General features: G+C 36.3%; 1 long non-coding RNA gene across 1 annotated transcript in view; it reads left to right on the top strand.

Annotated features, from left to right (window-relative positions):
- The window catches only part of LOC128861142 (uncharacterized), a 56,953-nt gene that overhangs the window by 20,637 nt on the left and 10,510 nt on the right, over positions 1–25,806 (top strand). Inside the window, exon 2 of the long non-coding RNA XR_008454341.1 lies at positions 20,095–20,480. This is a non-coding gene — a long non-coding RNA (uncharacterized LOC128861142). The remainder of the gene's footprint in view (positions 1–20,094; positions 20,481–25,806) is intronic.

Raw genomic sequence — 25,806 nt, forward strand, 5'->3', positions numbered from 1 at the left:
CTCAATGAATTTCTGCTGGTTTATGCTATTCACCTGATCATCTCTTCTTCTAAACATACTGATAAGTTCCGTTACACTTTTTGTTGTCTGTACTAATGGAGTCTGTTTTTGTGCATTGACAAGCAGTGAAAATTAAAATCGCGGTTGTGTTCGCGGAGTTTTTCTAAGATATTCAGTGATAAGGTGCCAAAAATATAGAAGAAAATGAGGATGCTGACGAGAGATTCTTGTCTAGTGGTGTCTTGAGCTCTAACAGCGGTAACGATGATACTGAAAGCGACATTGATGACGTCGCTTCGAACCCCGGCGCATCGAAAATAAATATTATTTCGAATACTTCTGATGAAAAAAAAACTGTTTATGGACTTTGGAACTGCACAATATCAAACCACATAACAAGACATTCAAGATAGATCAGATAGGACACGAAAGAAGTATCGTATTTGTATTGAGTAATTGTCACCAATGTTACAAAAACGTTGAAAACAGGGGGAAAAATTCTAGTGCAATGTCCAAGTCAAATAAAATTTTATAGGGAGATCATGGGAGTAGTCGACTTGGCTGATCAGATGTCTGGACTTTATGAATACGATAGGAAATCGGATAAGCGGTGGAAGAAAGTGTTTTACTGTCTGTTAATGATGACAGCAGTGAACGCTTGGGTTATTCATAATGACCTCAACCGGAAAAAGATGCCATTCAAATCGTTTTTAGTTACTTTAGCTGAGGCATTGATTCAGGATGGCATACAAACTACTGCCGTTCGTCGGTGAAAACCTGGACGAACAACACAAATTGCCTTACGCAAGGCAATACACCTTCCTGTTGAAGGTACTACACAACGTTGTTGTACCAATTGCAGTTCTCAAAAAATTCAGACTCGGACTTAGACTATATGTAAAGAGTGCTAAGTACCGCTTTGCAAAACGCGCTTCGCACTTTACCATACGTGAATTTTATGTATAAATATAACATCCCGAGTGGTACAACGGTTTACCACCACCCACCGTGCCAACCTCTTATTGCATCTCAGATTTTTAGTAATTTTTAAATTATACATCACCTAATTAACCAACTTCGATAAACAATTTTATACCAGGATTGCGCGAATGTCGGGTCAAAAGGGTTACAGGTGAAAACTGATCGCATGATATTTTATGAACGCGAGATATTTTGTGAACGCATGATAGTTTATAGACGAATGATGGTTTGGATGAATCCGGTGTGACAGTCCACAGAAATGAACTCAAAGCTTTTATGCAGCTTAAGTCTAGCTTGTACTCGGAACACCTCAATCTGAGCGCGGTACGTGCATCGATGCGCACTGAGACCATACTCAGCATTGCGTTAAGCGCTTGAAGAGGTGGTCCGAAGCGCCCCATTGATTCCAATGAGGGCAGTCTTTTGAACCCTATAAAAATTGGTTTTATAATTGTGCAATAGATACAGAATTTAACTCTAGGCAAGAGTACTCATACTTGTTGATGGGGTCTCTACATACATCAAAGCTTCTACATTAGCTTTCTGTCAAGGAATAGTCTTAGATACTTGTCTGAGAGCATCACCGGAGCACCTCCTGTTGAGGGGAGTTGAACTCTGGGTATTTTATACATATGTATGTAACTCCCCGTGGTCATATGGTCACAACATGTAAAGAGCCGGATCGAGCAAACCAATGCAGGAAATGTGGATCAACCGGACACAAAGCCGCGAGCTGTAAGCAGGAGGAAAAATGTGCTCTTTGCGCTGGAGCGCATGCAGCAGGAAGCCCTAAATGTCCGCGGTACCAAGATGCAGCACGTTGACGAACATGAAATATTACAGCTTAACATAAACATAGCAGGATCTCACAAAATTTGCTGTGGCAAACTGTCGCTGAAGAACATATTGATGTGGTATTGCTGTTTGAGTCATATAAAGCAGAAGAGTCGTACAACTGGGTAAGTGATAACCAGAAACTGGCAGCAATCTGCGTGCTTGGGAACAGAGCACCGCAATGTAGAATGAGAGTTATGCGTGCAGACTTCACATGAGTAAAGCTGCACAGCATGTACATAGTGACCTGTTACGCACCACCGAGATGGTTACAGGAACAATTTGCATGCATGCTATCATTAATATAAATAGAGCTCAGGGGAAAACGCACAATATTGCTCGCTGGAGATTTTAATGCATGATCACTGGCATGAGGTAGCAGAAAAACAAGTGCGTGAGGACGGTTATTGGAAGAGTTCTTCGCTTCCCTGGGTCTGGTGCTATAGAATGAGCACGGAGTTCACACTTTCGAGAATCACAACGGACAGTCAGTGATTGATATTGCTTTCGCAGATCGAGCTACGGCGATAAATGTCAAAGGGACAGGGACAGACAAATTATACGCGCATAGCGATCATCTCCCCATCACAATAGATATCTGCAAGACCATTAAAATGCCAAGGTGCCAGAGAGTACAAGCGAAAATATGGAAGGCCATAAAAGCCTTCAACGTGTTCGAAGAACTACGGGCAGAATTTAGAGGACACCGACTGAAGTTAAGGAAAGCCATAGAAGCAAGTAAAAATGGATGTTTCAAAAAAAACGATCAAACGACGCGGATGACAACCCATGGGGTATTGCCTATAAAACAGTCATGCCCAAAGTAAGAGGTCCCGAAGCTCCTCAACAAACTTGCCCAGAACTGCTGGAAAAGGTGGTCATATCACTCTTTCCTTCATTGGAGGAAAGCAGCAGAACTTGTTCGCAAGTGGGTGAAAATGATGAGATTCATTCGGTGCCAGAAGTATTAAACACTTTGCAGCGATTTAATGACAACAAAGCATCTGAGCCCGATGGCATACTCAAATCCGCCCGTGTTTGCAAACCTGTATAATTTGTGCTTGACCGAAGGTAGATTCCCTTCCCCTAAAACCGGGAAAGCAGCCGGATCAGCCATCGTCACACAGACCTCTGTGTATGCAAGTTAACGCCTCCTATACCACACACCACTAAGCCAGTATGTAAACAATTAACCATAGATTAATAGCGCAAGCCACTTCCCAAAAAATAAACAATAAATATAAGTGCTTACCATTAGCGAAAGTGTCAAACATGTCATTGACACTTTGGAATGGAGGAAGTGGACATCACATATCCAGTATGGTCCGCTTTCAATAGAATTAAGACATACGTAGAATTAACCTCAGATTTAAGCTTCACTTATGAATGTAGTTGTAAGCAGATTCTGTATAAATATTGAAATTAATAAAGTTTCGGATCAGTTTTTATCCGTTGTGCATTGCGCGACAAGCATCACAATGAAGACTCGCATTTTTTAAAAAGCTTTTGCTATTGAAGCTAAAGTTAATTGGCGATCCTGCCAGGAGCTGTTTAAGTTCTGGTGGACCAAATAAATTAAAAAAGCAGTGCATAATTTAAATAAATAAGTACCCCTAAACCGGAAAAGGGAGAAAAAATTTAAAGACTAAAAAAGGAGAAAACCAAAAAGCATCCTAGTCTAAAAAAATAATAAAACAAAATATCGAGCAATTCTAAAATATAATATCAAATAATTCTACAAGGAAAAAAGGCAAATGAGGAAAAACGCACTCAATTGAGGGAAAATCAAATAGAATCCATCTGTATGCAAACATTTTTAGCAAGCAAACGACATCACCAAGTTGGACCTGAAAGGATCTTCCAATAATGAGTAAGAAATTAAATTTTTAAGAATTAAAAGTTGTAAACTATTAATTAATTAAGAATAAGTATAGCATATGGGCAATAGACCTAGTAGCTTAGGTTACGAGAGATTACACTATTGTGAAAAGTGTAAAGAAAACCACAAAAATTGTGAAAAAAATAAAGAAGTGATTAAAAATTTTTCAAATTTTACCAAAAATAAAGCGGAAGAGTTGAGAAGTAGATTTGCAGATATGTCTATAGTGAATAATAATAACAGCACGTCCAATATGGATGTTGTGTCGCGACTTATAGCTGCTAGTAGAGTTGGGTTTCGGGAATTTCCCGACGGGAATTCTCGGGAAATTCTCGATATTTTTCCATCCCGAATCTCGAGAATTGAAATTTTTAGCATTTCGGGAAATCCCGAATCTCGAGAATGTTTCAAGATTTCTCGAGAAATCCATTTTTTTTTTTAAATTTTTGTTGTCAAATATTAAGAGAAAAAACAATTCTTTCAAAAGTAAAAGAATACACATACATGTGATTAATACCTGGAAACACCAAACTATAACGGCCATTATGTTACAAGGAATCGCACACTACATACTGTTTCGCAGAATCACATACAATTCACACCATAGTTTCAATTGCTATGCGAAAAGCCACAACAGTATAACTGTTTCATTTGTTTGTTTGTTTGTTTTTTTTTGTTTTAGGGTGACTACAGAGTAAATGCTAGATGCGTTGCTATGCTATGTCGAGGGAAAGCACTGTAACATCAAGCTAATGAAGTTTAGTTGTATGTGTTTCTTATATGTAGCAGCAGTTAAGCAATTAGGAATGCTTTGAAAATAGTCAAGCACTTTCAATTTGTTCGCAGACTGCACAGACGACGTTTGTAAATTAATTTTTTAGTGAGCGGGTGCATTTCATTTTGTGGTACCTGATTAAGTATAAATTATACACCGTATAATAAAATATTTTGTGGTCCAAATATTACTTATTTTTAAGTTTTGAATCGACGTATCGTTGACTGTGAGTACCGGTTAGTTACTTCCTTTAAAAAACAAAATTTAAAACAAATTTTGAATTTTTAGCATTAAAAATCATGAGTTCAGAATACGAATACGACCAAGTGTGGCAGCTTTTCAAGCGATTTGACGACGAAGCAACATGTTTGAAATGCAATAAAATCATTAAATGTAAGTCATCGTCAACATCTGGACTTCACCGTCACATGGAGAGGATACACAACATGAAGCGAAGGGAACATGAGGCTCCAAAAGAACAGCCACCAGCCAAGAAGACCCGAACTCTTCACAACTTTTTCAATACTTTTTCCTCGCCTGAATCGCTTGAACAAATTGTTGCAAAATTGGCTGCAAAAAATGGAGTTCCAATAAACGCGATAACAAAAAGTGAGTTCATTCGTAATAGTATCAGCCGCTTAGGATTTCATCTTCCAAAGTGTCACAAAGCTGTTCTGGGTTTGGTTATGAAGTACTGCACGAAAATGAAAAGCGATTTGAAGATCAAAATTGAAAATTTTAAATCTGTACAGCGTAAGTTCAGCTTGAGCATCGACGAGTGGACAAGCGTGCGAAACCGACGTTACATGAACATCCATATATATTATGACGATGGACAATCTGACAACCTTGGCCTGGTTCGCATTCAGGAATCATGTCCCGCTGAAAAAGTATATGAGCTCGTAAATGCAAAGCTTTCAGCTGGCAACCAACAACGTCGATGAAGAAGATATGGCGAAACAGCTTGAAAAATACGTTCAGCAATGCTCAAAACCGAAAGCAGACATTGCGCAACATGCGGCGAACCAGATGTTTTCGTCGCTTAGAAACGAGCTAAAACTATATGAAAAAACTGGAGAGAAAACACAAAATGTTGAAAGACTGATCGGGGCTTTTAACACTGTTAAGCCAACATCGACTCAAAATGAGAGGAATTTTTCTACAGCGGGTCCAAAAAGCGTACGCGATTGTCAGACGAAGCCATTGACAGTCTGTGTTTTTTAAAACACCATTTTGGGAAATAATGTTTACAATCACTTTTTCCCCCTATTTTAATAAGTATAATCTTGAATTATTTTTGTTTTGAATTTTTTTGTAATTATTTTTGTTTCACTTTTTTATTTGCAATAATTGAAATAGTAATATTTTCAAATATTTTTTTATGTAGTTTATACTTTAATAAAAATAAATAAAAATAATATTTTATGAAATTCATTGCTCTTACACTGGTTTTAGATTTTTTTTTTTAATTTTTTGGAATTTTTCCCGAATTTTCGAGAATTCTCGAGAAATCTCAAAAATTATTTTCGGGAAATCCCGCATCTCGAGAATTGAAATTTTCGTTATTTCGGGAAATCCCGATTCTCGAGATTGGGATTTTCTCGGGAAATACCCAACTCTAGCTGCTAGCACCGCCTCGCTGCGTAGCGAGGTAGAACAAGTTAGACGTCAGTTGCAGGCTTTAAGTAATTCCGATAATGTTGCTGAATATGCAACAGAATCAACAGATTCAACGATTAATTGTGAGGAAAGCTTAGATGTCATAAAATCTCTTCCTGAATTTCGAGGAAAAATCAACAATTATGTTAGCTGGCGCGAGGCTGCTAACAATTCAATGTCATTGTATATTAGGGGAAGCAAAAAATATTTTGCTGCCTTGACTATCTTGCGTAACAAAACGCAGGACGCTAACGATATTTTAACGAACCACGGTACGGTTCTTAATTTCGATGCAATTCTGAGTAGGCTAGATTTTGCCTTCGCTGATAAGAGGCCGTGTCACATAATAGAACAGGAAATGAGTGTGCTTAGGCAAGGACCTGGTACCCTAATAGAGTTCTACAACGAGGTCAATAAAAAACTGACGTTATTAATTAACAAAACGATAATGACGCACGGAACGAATTCCGCAATTACAAAGGAGCTTAATACCAAAAACAAGGAAACAGGTCTTCGAACTTTCATTACAGGTCTTAACCCTCCGTTGGACCAGATCCTCTTCACGTTGGCACCACTTGACTTACCAAATGCTCTTGCCAAGGCGCAGGAGCTCGATGCCAATCAAATGCGAGCACAATTCGCAATGCATTTTTCAAGGAGTAATAATAATAGTAATAATAATATTACAATAAACAGAAACGCTCCTCAGGGCGTTCGTAGGGGTGCGAATTTTCAGAACAATTTAAGGTATCCACCAAGGAATACCCAAGCAAATGAGGTCAAACAAAATCGTCCAGAGCCAATGGACGTTGATCCATCATTACAGATCACAAATAGGCCCAAACCGGTACAAACGTACCAGTTCTTAGTTGATACGGGAGCAACAAGCTCATATATACGGGCCGGGCTCTATGTAAACAAAAATGTTTTAGAAAATAAGAAGAGGGTAAGAACCATTCATGGTTCGACCATCATAAACTTTTTCCATAATATCAATTTATTTGATGTTCAGGAGCGATTTTACGAGATTGAAAATTTGGAAAGTGATCTCTTAATTGGAATCAATTTCTTGAGTAAAATCGAGGCCAAGATTGATATTCCAAATTGGGTGTTGATCTATGGTAATAACAAAACAGAAAAAATTCATTTTCTTGATGATTTTGATATACAAACCCCTCGGGACAAGAAGGTCCTGAAACGTCTGTCGAAGATGTTATCAATAAACCAAAAGGGAAAAATAATGAAAGAAATACCAAAAACGGTGTGAAGAAAATTAATCAGAAACCAGTAGGGGAAAAAGGTCAGAAGGGGCCTGCCAAAAATTATACTCGAAACAAAAAAAATAATAAAAATTTGCAAAAAAAATATTTCGGAAAACCTAACTCCTAAAACGTTAGCTGAGGTAGATACCGCGAAAATAAAAAAATTGAAAAATCAAGATAAGAATGAAGATTCCCAAATTGGGAATTCATTGAATAATTTAAGGTCGGAGTCCTCAAATATATCCTTTGAAGTAGATAGGAAAGGGGAGTCGATCGAAGGTTTGCAAAATAAGGTGATTGAGGAAATTTCAATAACACATAGTGATGTTAATTTAGATTTACCTTTTCGTACCGACGTAAAGGCGGAAATACGAGCTTTTGAAGAAAGGCCAATTTGGTCAAAACAATACCCTTACCCAATGTCAGTGAATGATTTTGTTAATAATGAGGTTCAAAGCCTGTTGCAAAAGGATATAATTAGGGAAAGTAAAAGTCCATACAATTCTCCAGTATGGGTGGTTCCAAAGAAAGGAGTAAATGATGACGGAAGTCCTAAATTGAGATTGGTCATCGATTTCAAAAAAATTAATGAAAAAACCACATCTGATAGGTACCCAATGCCTAATCCGGAGGTTATACTTTCGAATTTGGGAAAGTCTAATTAGTTTTCTACAATAGATTTGGAGTATGGATTTTACCAGATATTAATGAAAGAAGGTGATATAGAGAAAACGGCATTTTCGGTAAATAACGGGAAGTACGAATTCCTACGAATGCCGTTCGGATTGAAAAATGCACCAAGTATTTTTCAACGAGCTATGGATAATGTATTAAGGGAATATATTGGAAAGTTTTGTCACGTTTATGTCGACGATGTTATAATTTTTTCAAAAAATTTGGAAGACCATAAAAAACATTTGAGTTTGGTAATTAATATATTAAGGGAGGCAAATATGAAAATATCCTCAGAAAAATCTAAGTTTTACCAAAGGGAGGTGGAATTTTTGGGATATATAGTGGCAAAGAATATAATCAAAACGGACCCAAGAAAGGTTGAAGCCATACAGAATTATCCTATACCAAAGACATTGCGTCAATTGCGGGGATTTTTGGGACTGACAGGCTATTATAGAAAATTTATACACAATTACGCGGTTGTGGCAAAGCCATTAACTAAGCAATTACAGGGCAGTTCTAATGAAAAAACTGTTTTAAGGCAAAGAAATAAATTAATAATTACAGAGCTTGAAAATATAGTGGAAACAATTACCTTGTCAAAAGTAAGAATATTAAACCCTTTAATTTTAGATATGTCAGAAATAAAAGAAATAATAAGCAAGGAGCAAGTAAATGTAACAATATCAGATCTTATAGATGTTTCGGAATTTAAAATTGTACAAAAAAGTAATTTAATAGTTGTTTACATTAAGTATCCAGAAGTAAAAAATGTTTGTAAATTGTATAAAGCAATAGTTGTAGCGCAAAATGATGGAAAATTGTTGATTGAAAATGAAATAATAAAATGTGGAGATAAATTTTATTCAGTCAAATTTTGTAAAAAGGAATTAAATAATGCTTTTTGTATGATAAAAGGAAATAACACTTGTTTGTCCAATATGTTAAATAATAAACATGCCAACTGCACAAAAATAAATGAAGCAAATGAATTAAGAAATATTGTAAAAGATGGTGCTATAATAGCATCAGGAAAGCATAAAATTAATAATCACACTATAGAAGGAGTTTATTTGATAACTTTTCAAGATAATGTTATAATTGACAACAGAAAATATGAAAATCCTACAGGAAAAATTTTAAGATATTTAAGGGAAGGAAAATTAAAATCTTTTTTTGTAAATAAATACATTGAAACAAAAAATATTGATTTAAAACTAAACAATGTTAATATACTCACACCATTAAAGCAAGAAATAAAACGAAATCCTGTTTGGTGGACATTTACCACTTTAATTGTAATAATATTGTCTGCTTTATATTCGAAGACGGGACGCTTCAATTTAGAAGAGGGGGAGTTAACGCCTCCTATACCACACACCACTAACCCAGTATGTAAACAATTAACCATAGATTAATAGCGCAAGCCACTTCCCAAAACATAAACCATAAATATAAGCGCTTACCATTAGCGAAAGTGTCAAACATGTCATTGACACTTTGCTAATGGAGGAAGTGGACATCACATATCCAGTATGGTCCGCTTTCAATAGAATTAAGACATACGTAGAATTAACCTAAGATTTAAGCTTCACTTATGAATGTAGTTGTAAGCAGATTCTGTATAAATATTGAAATTAATAAAGTTTCGGATTAGTTTTTATCCGTTGTGCATTGCGCGACAAGCATCACAATGAAGACTCGCATTTTTTAAAAAGCTTTTGCTATTGAAGCACGGACTATCTGGAGGGACCACGAGGTCTCTCAGACAATCAGTTTGGTTTTCGCAGGGCCAGACCTACTGTGGATGCAATAGGGATGTTAGTTGATTTGACCAAAAAGGCTGTTAATAAATTCAGTAGCACCAGAGCGACAAAAAAATATGCAGTTATAACATTAGAGTACTGCAATATGATACAGAGGAGGACCCAAAGAGCTATAGCGTGTCAGGTGGTGCACCGCAAGGATCTGTTTTGGACCAACCCTACGCTATGTATGATGCCATTCTTAAAATCGAAATGCCCGCTAATACAACCATATTGGGATACGCCGACGATATCGTATTAGTAGTGATTGATAAGCATTTAGATAGATTGCAACACGTATGTAATGATGCCATAACCAGAATACAAAGGTGGTTGAATAACGCCATCCTGGAACTAGCTGCTCAAAAAACAGAAATGGTGCTGATCAGCAGGACAAGCAGAAAGAAAAGCAGTCAATATCAGTTGGTGGCCACGATATAGAATCTCAGAAGTCTATAAAATATCTTGGCATGTACAGAACATAGGAGGACCACAGGGCGTCAAGATAAAAGTTCTTACCACTGTGACAGACTCCATAATGCTGTACGCCTCTCCAATCTGGGCTGGAGCAAAAAGTGCCATTTTAAAGATTTATAGAAGAGGTTATACTGCTCGCATGGTACGAAGCTGACAGAGGAACTCAAATAAGCAGAACGTTTTACCTCGATAGCTGACTGGCAATCAAAATGAGACCAGTCATCAAAAGGCCGGTGGACGCATAGGTTGATCCCACGGACTAACGAGTGGATCTGTCGAAAACACGGATCGCCTAGATTTGGCTGGTAGTCTTTATTGTTCAGAATGCTTGGACGAAGAGAAGACGGTCGAACGTGGGGATTTTTATGCTTCTAACGCCCAATAACCTAGTTCTACAAATTCTTGCGCCGAATGAAAAATGGAGGGCGGTACAAGCCTTTGCAACACGAATTGTCGTGGAACTTCGCAACATTGATTAAAGGCGAAGGAATGATGCGAGGCGAACGCGGCAGCAATCACAACTATCGCATTGATTACATGTAGCAAGACGAACAGCAGACGAATATAACTGACGATTGAGTTTATTGCTAACGACAGTCTCCAGACGTAATTACCAAAACGGTATCCCTGTAGGATGAAATGTCAGACTTGAGGTGTTTTTAGTGGCGTTAAAGTCCCACACTGGCTAAAGCTTTCGACTGCTTTTACACCTCGTTATAAAAAAAAAACATGTGTAAGGTCATAAATCCAATGACCTATTCAAGTAGTTACCATCCATAATATTATACATCCCCGCGATGTAGCTAAATTATTATCTTAGTCTATTAGTTACTCTCATTTATCTAAACATGTAAATATCTTTTAAAATGAATTCCTAGCTGAAATGTAAATTCGGACAATGATGAATAAAACAGTCACGATTGAAAAGCCATCCTTACACATGTAACTCGTGAATAAGACGTAAGGGATTCACCGAAAGGCCGCGATTAGTAGCCCGTTTGACAATTATGTTTAGATAGCCCTGCATAAATTTATAGAGAGTACCATTTAAAACACATAGCATTATGTATGATGCTTTCCATTTCAATTCAACCGGGCCATTCGGGACATGTTCTTTGATTTCGATGTAACTCAAATATGTTGCTCTCTGGTCAAAATAATGAGACACGTATTTTTTTGTTCGCCCGAAAATTTTTTTTAAAGGTTTATCGGCAATTTTGTTTTTTGGTTCAATTTTGATTTTTTTTTTATTATACAGTGCACTCGCGATAACTCGAACTAATTAAAACAGGCGCTGTTCGATTTATCGAATTTGTTCGACTTATCAATTGAGTGTGCTATGTTAAAAAAATTGTCATCGATATCGATTTTTTTCAATTAAATTTATTTATTTATTTACATATGGATATGAACATGAATATGTTTAAAATAATTAATTCGTTTCAATATTTTTCATCAAATATTTGGCAGTCTTTGTGTCAGTTACACAAAAAAGTCAGCTTTAACAGAAAAGTTAGGCCGAAAAGAAAGTTGTAATGTGTGTTTGTCTTTTCTTGCCTGCAGCAATGTTGAATATGGCTTTTTCACGCAGCAATTGAAGAGTGTTAACCTTTGCGGGGCTTACTTGTTCAGTTGTGGCCCACTGAATTACCTTATTGATAGAGCTAACTGCCTTCTCAGATGCTATCCGCTCACATGTCTCAGTTGTGTTGTTAAACTCGGACTCAGAATCACTAGTTTCAATTATTACTTCTGTGTCGGTAAATTCGGCACCATCATTCCATTTGTTAACATCATGAAGCGTAAATTCGACCTGTAAATTATGTTTTTCATAAAGAAGTCAAAGTTTTAAAACGTATATTCCAGTCAGAATACCTGTGGGGCTAAATTGTTAAGCTTATTAAGAAGAGAGTCTGTTACTATCTGGTTTTCTTCCAACAATTGTTTTTTTAAAATGCTCAATGGAATATTATCTTCATCAGAGTCGCCTAAGTTGGCAAAACTCAAAATGTTTTTCCAACATTTGGATACAGTTTCCTTTTCTAACCGACTCCAAGCTGCATCTAAGAAAGTTACTGAGTCTCTTAAATTAATTTTTTTCATAGATTCGGTTATATCGCAATTATTGTTAAAAATGGAAGCCAGTAGAAAATTTCTGTAGTATAGTTTCGTTATACGAATTACATTTTGGTCCATTGGCTGGATCAATGGTGTCACATTCAGCGGCATAAACATAGTTAAAATTAAACCATCCTCGGACTTTAATTCGATTTCGTTGGGATGTGATGGGGCATTATCAATTAGAAGAAGAGCCTTCTCAGGTAGTCCCCCATCTTTCAAATATTTGCTTACCTAAATATTAAAGTCATTTAACTTGGTTAAAAAAATTGTTTTAATGAATCTGGATTTTACCTGCGGCACGAGCGAATTATGAAACCAGTCTTTGAAAATCGCCGAAGTCAGCCAGGCTGATTTGGGAGTTTTTGTACTCCACCGGACAGTTAAAATTTTTGAAAACACGAGGATTTCTTGCTTTGCCAATAACGAGAAGTTTAAGCTTATGGGTGCCGGTAGCGTTAGTGCATGCCATAAATGTAAAACGCTGCTTTTCAGACTTTCTTCCCGGTGCTTGTTTTTCCGACAACGAAACATAAGTTTTCTCAGGAAGAAGTTTCCAGTACAATCCAGACTCGTCGGCGTTATATATTTGGTCGGCACATATCTCCATTTCCTTTACTTTTTCTTGTAAAGCCATTTTGAAAGGGTCTACCAGCTCTGGCTGTGATGACAGTTTTTCTCCAGAAATTTTTAACAAACGTACTCCATAACGTTTCTTAAAGTTTTGAAGCCACCCGTCACTGGCAAAAAATGTAGAATTTTCCCCACACAACTGGGTATGAAAAGCTTTCGCTTTTTCTTTCAAGATGAGTCCACTTATTGGGTAATTATTTTTTCTTTGGGACAGAAACCATTTGTATAAAGCGGCTTCCATTTTAGGAAACTCAGAAGCTTTTAAAGTTCTCCTCTTCCCAGGACCCAAAAACGTGTTGTTTACTGCTTTTAAAATTGCCTTATCTTTCTTTTTTATAAGACTTATGGTGGACTTGGCTACCCCATATTCCTTCGCTAGAGAAGTAACACTACGTCCACGTTTAATTTTGTTAAGGACTTCAGCCCTCTCTTTTAATGTTAAACACTTCAACCTTTTACGATCCATTACTCACGTGCACTGATATACTACAAATGACAAATTTAAAGCAATTTGGTCAATGCAAGATGTTGTTCCCAGAAAACTAACGGGATATTAACGCCGAAATATTGATATGGACAGTACACTAGTATACTATAATTTATATACATATACTATTACATATGTATGTATATACAAAATGTATTGTACATGTTTGAAAAGAATGTGTGTACAAATAAATTTGTTTTTTTGTTCGAGTTATAGCGCTTTTTAATATTGTTCGAGTTACAAAGTAGTCAATAGGGAAAAAAATGTGTTCGAGTTAGCACGTCGTTCGACTTAGCGGCTATTCGAGTTACCGCGAGTGCACTGTATAAGAAATTTTTTTGTTTAAATGCTCATAACTTAGTCAAAAATGAACCGATTTTAATGATTCTGGGTTCAAAATGATCGTAATTACGTACACGAGCGACTTCATTTAGAAACAATTGCAAAAAGGTAGTTGAACATTTTTTATTTTGCTAAAAAACAAAAATTTGAAATTTTTTCGAAATTCAATATTTCAAAAAGTGTATTTTTTTTTTTTTAACTTTTTCCAAATCAAGAGGACACCTCAAACTTCAATTGAGCTGAATGCCCAGTAGCTAAAATGAGTGATTTTTGAGTAATGAATTTTTGAGTTAAACACCTGTTACGCACTTTTTGTTTTTTTTTTAATAAAAAAATTTTAACTACTTTTTTGCAAACTGAAGTCGCTTGTGTAAGTAATTACGATTATTTTGAACCCAGAATCATTAAAATCGGTTCATTTTTGACTAAGTTATGAGCATTTAAACAAAAAATGTTCTTATATAATTAAAAAAATCGATTTTGAGGCAAAAAACAAAAATGCCGAAATGGGAAGCATCGTATATTATTTCTGTTTAACCAAGTTGCCATTCCATTTAATTATGTATATTACTTCTGTTTAACCAAGCTGCCATTCCATTTTATAGGGCATTCTTTGGAATTATTATTATTGTTGCTTGTCAATATGTAATACAAATAGATTAATCAAATATATGTAATTGAAATCAAGCTGTGGCAAACCCTGCGTGAGCTGAGAATATTTATACTTACGTAGCTGTTGCCATTTGCTTGTTGCCCGTTTAAATTACAATAAAAGGGAAATTACAGATTTCGCAGAAACTGGAACCCACGTCAAAAGATAATGAGATTACATTTATGCACATACATACATATGTATGTAAATAAATTATTTAAGAAATCCGAAGAAATGGGAAAAGAACTTCGGCTTACTTTGAAATTGTGCTCCAGTTACCTATGTATATGTTAAGTTTACGTTGCAGTCCAGCGACATTACTGAATTGAAAAGGGCTTAGCAGTATATGCATATGAACATTAGAGCCGCTCTTATATCTCAAAGCCTTTGTGAGTGCTACTCCCTGAAATGGTTACCTATATTGAAAACAAATTTCCCTAAAATATTTCATCCAATTGAACAATAGCAACCTGTACCGCAGCCGTTTCAAAATTTGGATAATGCATCGCTTTGCGTCAGTACTGTCTTTGGATAGCCACAGGTTATGATTGTTCACGATACACTGCTATAAACTGCGTTTCATAATTATAAACACACAAAAGATTATTCTAAAATATTTTTTACTTGCTCTCTCTACTAATGTGCTTGTGGTATTTCTATTAACTTCAATTCCAATAACTGCAAAGATCCTGCTCGGCATTGAATCAAATAACTTTTGCAAAAATTGCGTGCTGAGGGAGTCCCATGAATGAATAATGTCATGAAAATGCATCTTTCAACTCTTTCTTTGTAGAGTCCTGCTTATTTCCTCCACAAAATGGTCCCAGCATGCACCCCACACGTTTTCCACTCAAGAAAAGGGATACACTGGTCAGCCAACCAATTCAAAGTGCGAAGAGATGAATGACAGGCCGCATTGTCTTACTGGAAAACAATACTTTCGTCAGAATATAGATGGTGAGATGGCAGCAATTTATTTGAAATTAAGCTTGAGCACTCTTCGGAATTCATGCAGTTGATGGGAAGTGGATAGGAGCTCCCTACACCATCAAGGATCCATCGTCAAATTTTCTTTTTGAAAAATACTACGGCTCTAAATGCAAGTCTCTCCAATACTTATTAAATTTATCTGCCCATTTCTTTTCAAAATTGGTAAAATTTGAAAAACTTACAGATTTTTGAAAAGCTGTTTTTCTCTTTCTTTTTTTTATCCATTTATTTATTGCGATCTGTTTAATAACATTTAACAATATTTATACTTAAAACTAAGATACTCTGCGAGACATGCAACACCTAGTTGTGCAACCATTCCTCAATTTTTGATTTTAAGCACATGAGATCTACATATTGTTGATTTCCTCCTCAACCTGTTAAAGGAAATGGGATTGGTGGTCATTTTTGTAATTAGTGCGATTGATATCTCATATTGTGTGATGAGGTATGCTATTTGATTTCTTCAGCTATTGGGGGAACTTTGAGATCGCGGTGAATTTGGGCATTTGTGATATAGTATGGTACATTTGCGATCACTCTAAGAGTTTCCGATTGGAATCTTTGGAGTATTTCGATGTTTGAGTTAGCTGCGGTGCCCCAGAGTTGTATGACATATGTCCATACTGGTTTTAGGATAGCTGAGTACAAAGAGAGCTTATTTTTGAGGGATACATAGGAACTGTGACTTAACAGCCAATAAAGACATCGAAGCTATCTCATCCTAATGCCTTGCGTTTAATAAAAATATGGGTTTGCCATGTTAGCCTGCAGTCAAGATGCATTCCGAGATATTTTGTAAGATTACTTTGGGGTGTGATTGTGTTATTGAGTTTAACGGGTGGGCAAGTACTTCGCGTGAGTGTAAAGGTAACTTGAACAGATTTTCCAGTTTTTGAGCCATTGAGTGATTTCACCAAGTCCTTTTTGGAATTTAAGAGAAGCCACATTAGTGAGGGAGTCAATTGCGAGTAAGGCGGTGTCATCTGCAAAAGTTCCGACGATAGTTTTCTCAGTAATTGGCAAATCGTGAGTGTAAAGCAAGTAAAAAATGGGACCCATGATACAGCCTTGGGGTACACCACTTTGTTTCACAAAAAAGAGCCGATTTTTTAGGTAGGATTTGATAAAGATATAATAATTTGTGGGTAGAGAAGCCTTTATTTTACAAAGTAAACCATCACTCAGACACGATCGAAGGCTGAGATATGTCGAGAAATGCATCTGTGCAATACTTCTTCTGTTCAAATGCTTTGTGAATATTATTTACGAGTCTATGCATTTATATTCGATGATACCATGTGTTTTTCAAAAGCCGAATTAGTGATTTAGGTTTAATTTTCGGTCTTCAATTATGGGCAACATTCTTTTGAGAAATATTGACTTCAAAACTTTTGAGATAATAGGCAACAAGCTGATGGGTCGATAACATTCCATTTCTTCGACGCATTTTCCGGGTTTAAGGATAATTTTTATTTGTGCGACCTTCCATTGGGGAGGAACAAAACCAGTTAATATTGAAGCATTATGTATTTATGTGAGAAAAGATATTTCTTCTGCTGGGAGTTGCTTGAGTACTTCTCCATTGATGATTTCATATTCGGGGTTCTTCTTGGTTTTACGCTTCTTTCATTTCGTTTTTTTGAAAATATTTGTATGGGTGGGTCCATCTGGTGGATGAGCTCCAGGGTGTCTTTAACTTTTTGAGCAGTACTTAGCGAGGGTTCGATAACATGGGGGGTAAAAACTCGGGATAAGTGGCTAGCAAATGTTTGAGCTTTTTCAAGATCCGACTTAGCCCATTTGCTATTTTCCATTTTAAAGGGTGATTGTGCTACGGCTGGCCTTTTGAACTTTTTTGCTGCTTTCTAAAGAGAGTAATCTGAGACAGAGGATGCATCGAAGTTACTAAGATAGTTTTGTAGTTGAGAGTTCCGATCATTTGGGAGAAGTTCCTCGAGTTCTTGTGTAAGCTAGTATTTTTGTTTCCAGGGTATCTGGTTTGTTGCCAATGCTTTCTCGCCCGGCGTTTTTCTATCAGTTTTTCTTCAACTATACGAGATATCTGTGAGCGTTGTCGATTAGTTACGAAAGGTGTGTATTTCCAAGCTGCTTGCTGAACGAAGCTATTAAAATGCTCTACAGTATTAGTTATATTTTCGTTGGTCCTGAGAGGGTGCTTCGGATCAATTGCTGAGGATGCAAGATTCCGGAAGTATGTGTCAAGAGAGTCAGCTGAGTATTTATTCAACGTTATTTGTACGGGAGAGTGGTCGGAGGAAAGTTCATAACATGAGTAACATGTTATTTCACTAGCTGGTATACCTTTGCTACACAAAAGCTAATTAAATCGGCTATTTATTTATGCCAGTTGGCCAATATATTAGAGAACCTGAGTAGGCTGAGATCAGGTTCAATTTTGCTATCGCTGCTAACAGCTGGCGACCTTTTGGGGTAGAGAGTCGAGATCCCCACTGCGTGTGATTGGCGTTATAGCCTCCCCCTCCAAAAAATCTGTTGCCGAGGATTGTGAAGAATTTTTCATATTCCTCAGATTTTATAGCATGCTTGGGTGGGCTGTAAACTGATGACTGGTGTTTGTTATGAGAATAGCAGAGCACGCATGCACTTTTTTATCAGGGTACATTGTGAAATAACTTGTAATTTAGGATATAAAAGTAACTTCTATCGGTGCAATGAGTTTCGGATATTAGAAAAATATCAATGTCGTGTGATTGGAGAAGCAGTTTTATTTCTAATATGTATAAGAGGAGGATATTCATGGGCATGATTTTTGTGTCGTGAGGGCAACGAGTAGGTTCATCATTGATGAGACTTGTTGCAATACGGGATATTTTTAACAACTTAGAAATATGAAAGTAAGTTAGGGCTTTGTCTGGACGTTTGAGTAGCAGGGATGGGCTTTGGTGTATTTTGAGCGACGGGTGCTGGGTTCTCATCCTTTTTTGTCAATGGTGTGTATTTGAGCTTCTGTAGATTTTTATATGTCATGCAGCCTTTATAATTTGCTGACTTCGCATAACGCACATTTAACATCGTCTGTTTGCGCCTTACGCGAGCAATTAGAGGAAGAGTGGGCTCCAGCGCACTTAATGCAAACGGGTTTTCTGTAGCAGTAGGTTTTTGCGTGACCCTACTGCATACCGCATTGGGGAAACTCGCGTTTCGGGCGTGGGGTTCAAACACAATTTTCGAGTTAAATAGATATTTGATCTCATATATTATATATCTTTATTGTTCGGGCTCATTGTTAATGAGGTTCAAATCGTAAGAGCCAGGAGCATTTTGAGTTAAGAGCTTCATCAAAGGGGTAATATGCTTGACTTTATCAACACCTATTGGTGGAGGCCTCGGGATTTTTTCTGACAGTCGTTGGCCGGATACAAATCCGGGTCGTTCCGGTTACGTAGAACCGACTATCGTGCGGCTTAGGGTTTTTTCATTTTCTCTTTCAATTCCAAGGGAAGATAAACGATTTTTAGAGGACTCGGAGCTACCTAGCCAATACTGGTCAAGTTTAGTTTGCTTTTGGAATATTTTTGGCGTACCTGGCCTATCACGTGGTCTTTTTTGGAGCAGATTTACTGGTTGAAGGTGTTGGAGAGAAACTCTGCTGTTGATTTTGGGGAGACTCATTTAGAGCGGATTGGGGAGTGATTTCTTAGATTTTCTGTAGCAACTTAAGATGTTCTTGTAGTAAATTAATTTTCTGCTGCGTGATTTGTTCTTGATCTTCCAAGGGGTTTGGCGAGTTGATATCTGGGGAAAGACATTGTGTATTCCATGGAAGAGAAGGGGTTATAAACAATGGTTGCTGTTTTTGTTGTTGCTTGGCTTGCTGTTGCAGGTGCTGTTCCAGTTGTTGTTGATGCTATTGTTGCTGTTGCTATTTCATTTGTGTGTTGTTGCTGTTTTGAACCACCCCGATTGTATGAGGAGTAGCCAACGCTCATTTTCGATTTCGTAAATTATTATTGCTTTTTTAATTTTATTTAGTTTTTTTTATTTATGTTAAGCTAATAAATTCCAAAACGATCCATATTATAGCGAACGAGAGTTTTCCGTCTCATTTTGTGGTCAGCGGTAAGTTTTGGAAGTGGCTCCATTTGAGAGAATTTAATACTGCCTAAACAGATAAAACTCAAAATAATGTGGCCAGAGAAGCATTCAACCTTGATATCACGTAAGCTCTTTGTACTGTTTTGCGACGCGCGAATAACTTTCCGCACTTCACGGGTGTTTTAAATTTGTTTTCGTCCACGCTGATTGTAGATTGATTTGTAGCTTCGTAATTTTATGTCTTTTTTTTATTTCCTAATAAACGGCCTATTTCCCGGAATTACTTTCTTTCGGAAGCAACTTACCTTTTCCATTTCTGTAAGTTATTGTAAGTACCACGCGACATTTTGATATAAAATGGCAAAACAATTTAAAATTTCTGCATTAATATAATAATATCATATTTTTAATTTAATCACCGTAATGTGCTTTTATAATTTTACAGCAACTATTTTAGTAAACTTATTGTGCGCTTATAATTATGCAACTGGGTGTACATATACGAAGATGCAAACGTCGATGTGTTGACAAATTTAAACTTGTATGAATCATCAGAAACGCGGAAATACACCTACATTCAAGGAGATTCGTTGAAAATATTATTTAAGACTTAAGAGTTGTAAAATTGGAAAAGGAAGAATTCCTCTTCAAAGTGAAAAGAATTGTATTCCAAAACTGAAACGGTTGTGGATACATTCAAAAGTCTCCCAATAGACTTACAGAACCGACCGAACGCTGGCTGAAATACATTTGTGTTAACCGTATCAAGTGATATCATGAAAGTCTGCTACGATTTACTCGATTTTAGATGAAAACAATGCAAATACCAGCGTAAGTAAAGATATAGGCCTAGAAAAACCATTTAGTTTTGAGATTGATAAAGAGTTTTCAAAAAGAAGAAAGATAGCAAATAATCACTGCTCGGACAAAGGTTAATTAAGTGTTCGAGAAGCAATACATCTTGTTTAAAAATTATGATTAATGATTAAAATTAATAAGAGTAAAATTTATATTATTTAGGGTTAAAAAAACAAAGTTTTTTATTAAAAATCTTCAAAAATTAAAGAAGAGAGGTGACAATGCTTCTTTTATTTCTAAAAGTTTTTTTATCATTTGGCATACACTGTTCTATCGAGATGACACCTCCTGAATCAGGCCAAGCGTGTTTTCAATATATATTACAGTAGTGGTGCGTTTCTTCAAGCAAACAATAGATTTACCTTTAGCCAGAATGGGTTCAAGAATTCCAAGTTTTATGATATTTAGAACTATCAAATTTACAGTGTTTGTGAAACATGGTAAATGATTAACCTCCAGAAGATCACAGTGTGAGCATCGATATTGACAAAACGGCTGAGTTCAAATAATCAAATAGCCCTAATTTGTCTATAAGGCCCAACCGTCTGTTGTCTTAACATACTGCCACACACTTAACACATTCTAAGGCACACTAAAGTTGGCTTTTTAAAGACTCTTTTCAGACCTTTGTATCAATGCACGGAGTCGTGTATTATTCAAAATACTGAATGGTTGCACGTCTAGTGCAATGATATACATAACATGTTCTTCCTGACGCTTAGAATCATCTGGGTCTTCGCCTCTCGAATTAAAAATGCGTCCAACTTTGCTGATGCATGAAGTTTTTCTGCAATGAGACGATAGGGATATATGCGTTTTAAATTCTGCATTAAGTTAGTTTTGCCTGCCGTACTTATAACTTTTCCGTAGTAAGTGCATATTTCCTTTGTCCCGCCAAATATTTTAGCCTTTCCGCTTGCGCTTAGAGGACTACATTTTTTCGTTTCCCTTTTGCGCTTGAAATGGGAATGCTGAAAAATCACATGAGATAATCACGGCAGGCGAGAATTTTGCGACGTCTGTTTTATCTTCTGTACGATCTCGTATACTGATGACCTACCGTCGGCAAATCAGCAAGTTGCTGCAACATTTGCGGATGACACTGTCATACTTGCAAAAGCAAGTTAGCACAAGCAAATAGTGTTTTCCCTAAAAATCACTACTTAAAAGTCAATCTTCATCGATGCGTCGATAATCCCATGCGTCGACGAGCCTTAATAGGGTATAACGCTTGATGCCAAACTGCGCTGGAAAGCTCACATCAAGAAAAAACGCAACAAATTGTATTTTTTTACAAAGAAATACCCGGTCTCAGTAGTTGACTTACGGCATATAATTTTGGGAATATATATATTTATATATGTATATATATATATATATACATACATATATAATTGGCGCGTACACCCTTTTTGGGTGTTTGACTAAGCTCCTCCTCCTATTTGTGGCGTCCGTCTTGATGTTGTTTCGCAAATGGAGGGACCTACAGTTTCAAGCCAACTCCGAACGGCAGATATTTTTCATGAGGAGCTTTTTCATGGCAGAAATACACTCGGAGGTTTGCCATTGCCTGCCGGGGAGCGACCGCTATTAGAAAAAACGGTTTCTTAATTTTAGTGTTTCACCGAAATTCGAATCTACGTTCCTCTTTGAATTCCGTAATAATTCTGGGAATGCGCTAGTCAAAAATACGTCACCTCTATCCAATGTCTGCAAAATAAATCCTGCGGAGCATAGTAAGGAATAGTATATAAGAAATAGCGACCTTCATCGTGATTTTTGAGTTACATTGGACATTATTTTGACAAGGTTTGAGAGAATAATTTTTACCAATTTTTTCCTTATAGGTAAAAATTTTACAAACAAAAAAAAAAGTATACATTTTTATATGAAAGCAAGGGCCATCTGAGGTTTACTTTAATTTATAATATAGTTTTTCGAATTATTCATCAGATATTACGATGACTATCTTCCCGCCCAACCAATTCGAGGGGTCAGTCAGCATGACGTACGGATACATTTTTGTTTTTGAGACGTGCTAATAAAGGCATGTTAGGTATTAAGTGTCGATATCTGAAATTGTTGAACTATAGGAAAAAATCAGTAGTTGAATAAAATGTTATAGATACACATTTTCTTAGACCGCGAAGCAAGACCGTCCTAGATGTATTTATTTTACGAGACCATTTTGTTAAAAAATCGACCCTTCATCGTCACAACCACTCGATTTGCCGAGGTATGCGAGTATTTGATTGGAGTACGAATTGACAAGCGTTGGATGTTAAAGATGTGGAAGTAAAAATAAAGATTGTCAATTGTGCAAATTTTATTACAGTAAATATTAGGTACTAAATACGAATATCAGAAAACAGTAGCTTCTGCTAAGCACAAATAAATTTAAACATTCCGTGGTGTCAAATCACTACCTCACTACCTAAAAGTAATATTAATTGTAATTTTTTTCCTTAATTTTTTACTTAAATTTTTTCACTTTCATCAATATTTGAATTTGACAGATGAAAAGACATTTAAATAAAAATTAAATCGAAACTTGAAACAAAAAACATTGTTCACATAATTTGCTGTCATAAAACCGACAACTTAGAGTGGTACTCAGTGATGGTATGGTGCAGCATTCGTATTGGAAGGTAATTTAGTTGTAAACTTAGTTGTAGTCACATAGGGGTTTTTCGTAAAAAATCCACGCTTATGTACATACATATGTATATCTTTAAGGTTTTTTGTACAAGGTTTCCGTTTGATTCGTAAACTAGATATTCAACGTGTAAGAGAAAGTAAATAAGCATTTAGACCTAGTTTTTGAAACAAAGCGATAATAATATGAAACAAGTAAGGTGGTGCTAAACTCGATCCGGACCGGACTTTATACACCCGTGCACATTTTAAGAAAAAATTTAACTTGGACCGGCTGTTAGTTTTTGGAATGAAAAAAATTCTTAGGTAGTGGGAATTATAGCTAGTACAAGCAGGTCAACGTAGTTTTTATCCGATCTCAATAATATTTATATCGGATATAAATAAAGTGGGGTGTCATATGTGCATCCAATTTGGGTGAGTTTTATTTATTAAATCTTTATCGATTAGCGATCGCCCATTTCATAAATTTTGTATAGATATATGTATATATACATATTAGGGCAGGTCGATTTAAAAATCGCTCATTGCTCTGTGAAAATCGTATTCTAGGGATCAAAATAAGAAACTTTGTCGAAGGAACCATACATTTGGGTCGAACGAAAAATCCCACTTTAACCCATTTAGAGTGCTCCAATCGAGTCCAAATGTATGACCGACCCGCACTAACTTTGGACGGCCGATCCACCCATGCCAGTGGCACACCCCCTGGAACTCCCCCCCATACAATCATTTCAAAATATCACAATTTTTGGCCTTTACATGAGAAAAGAAACTAAAAAGTTCGACCCAAATTGGGGGACATCAGAATTTATTTTAGAGGTATGGTTCCTTCGGCAAAGTTTTTTATTTTGATCCCTAGAATATGATTTTCACAGAGCAATGGGCGATTTTTTGCCTCCCCACAAATCGACCCGGCCTAATACATATATATGGGGACACCACAACTAGATGAAGCTTATTACATTCTTAATATTTATCCTTTAATTTGTTCATATATTTTTATTCATTCTTAATACTTTGAAATGCAGCCATGTGTGACTTTCCATTTGCTTTTAACTTTTCATTCTTTTGCTTTGTAATGTTGAGCTAATAAATGAAATAATTTTCGGTCTCGTTCTTTTTGGATCGAGCCGTACAAGTGAACACATCGTTTTCGCTATTCATTAGCTCCCACATATATGTATATAATTGGCGCTTACATCCTTTTTGGGTGTTTGGCCGAGCTCCTCCTCCTATTTGTAGTGTGCGTGTTTAAGCGGACTCTGAAAGATAGATATTTTTTCTGAACAGCTTTTTCATGGCAAATATATACTCGGGGGATTGCCATTACTACGAGGGGCGACCGCTATTGGCAACAATTTTTTTCTCCATATTGGTGTTTCACGAAGATGCGAACCTGCGTCTTCCGAATGGAAGTCACGCACCAAACAGTTGGCTATTCGGTCACTGCAATGTATTCTAGGCTGAGGTTTTTGCTTGTGATTCTACTGGGACCAACTACAAGGTTAACTTTTACATATACGGTCAGGTAGAAATTAAAGCTATTACATTGTTTAGTATAACGTCCAAGATCGGTTTTCAGAGCAGGGAGAAGATTGGCAGTGAATTGTAAGCTACTTTTCTATTGGAGTCCAGGCCATAAATCATTGAAGGGAACGAAATAGTAGATGATATATCAAAAAAGAGGTCTCTCTATCCTCGGATTTTGTCTATGAAACACCAAAGTAAAAACGGATATTATACAACGAACTTGACGAAAACATGATCAGAAAATTCAACACAAGATGGGAGAGCTTGCCATTAGAAATAATAACTTATAGTATGATCAGATACACACAGACAAAATTATTCACACAACCACTAATTTTTCATTCGATAAGGTGTATCTTGAAAAAAAAAAATGAATAAAATCAAAAATTATATTCCAAGAAAATACACAAATTTATTTTTATTTAAAACTAATATAAACTTAAAAAAACTTCACTCCACGAATGAAAAATCATGGAAAATCTCAGAATTATTCATATTTTTAAGGGACAAAATTGTTCACACAATTTCTCAAATGAGTAAAGCCATGTCAAGTGATCCTCGAAAATTTCACTAAGTCACGGATTTTAGGGCAAGATGTCTCATTGTGTAGTCAAAGTCATGTTAACGCTGTTCTATAAATATTTCGCGCAAATTCCAATTTTAGCAATAGTTATTAACAATCAAAGTTTTAAGCAAGATTAAATTAAAAAATTAATTACTCCGAAACTACAATAGATAATGGCGTGAAATTTTGCATACCGTTCAAGTATTGTCTGTACTATTTTTCAAGTGTTAATAACTCTTTTTATTGTGACAAATAGATAAATAAATAATAGCTTTTTGTAATCAGTTGCATTTTTTTATGTTTTCTTCACGCTGTTAAACAATCGGACTTACGGATAATTTTGCGGAAAACGCTTACCTTCAATAATCTGAAAATAGAATTTTGTACTTTTACTCCATTTCCGAGATATTGGCTGTTTTGTAACTTGATGCGCTCGACGGTGGCATTGCTGCCATCGGCTGATCGGTCGCGCGGTGGCTTGAGGACCGCGCAAACTGAAGCAGCGTGCACGTTTGAACATGGACAGGATTTATTGCCTATTGACTG

Source organism: Anastrepha ludens, chromosome 4 (assembly GCF_028408465.1).
Source record: "Anastrepha ludens isolate Willacy chromosome 4, idAnaLude1.1, whole genome shotgun sequence".
Lineage (NCBI taxonomy): Eukaryota > Metazoa > Arthropoda > Insecta > Diptera > Tephritidae > Anastrepha > Anastrepha ludens.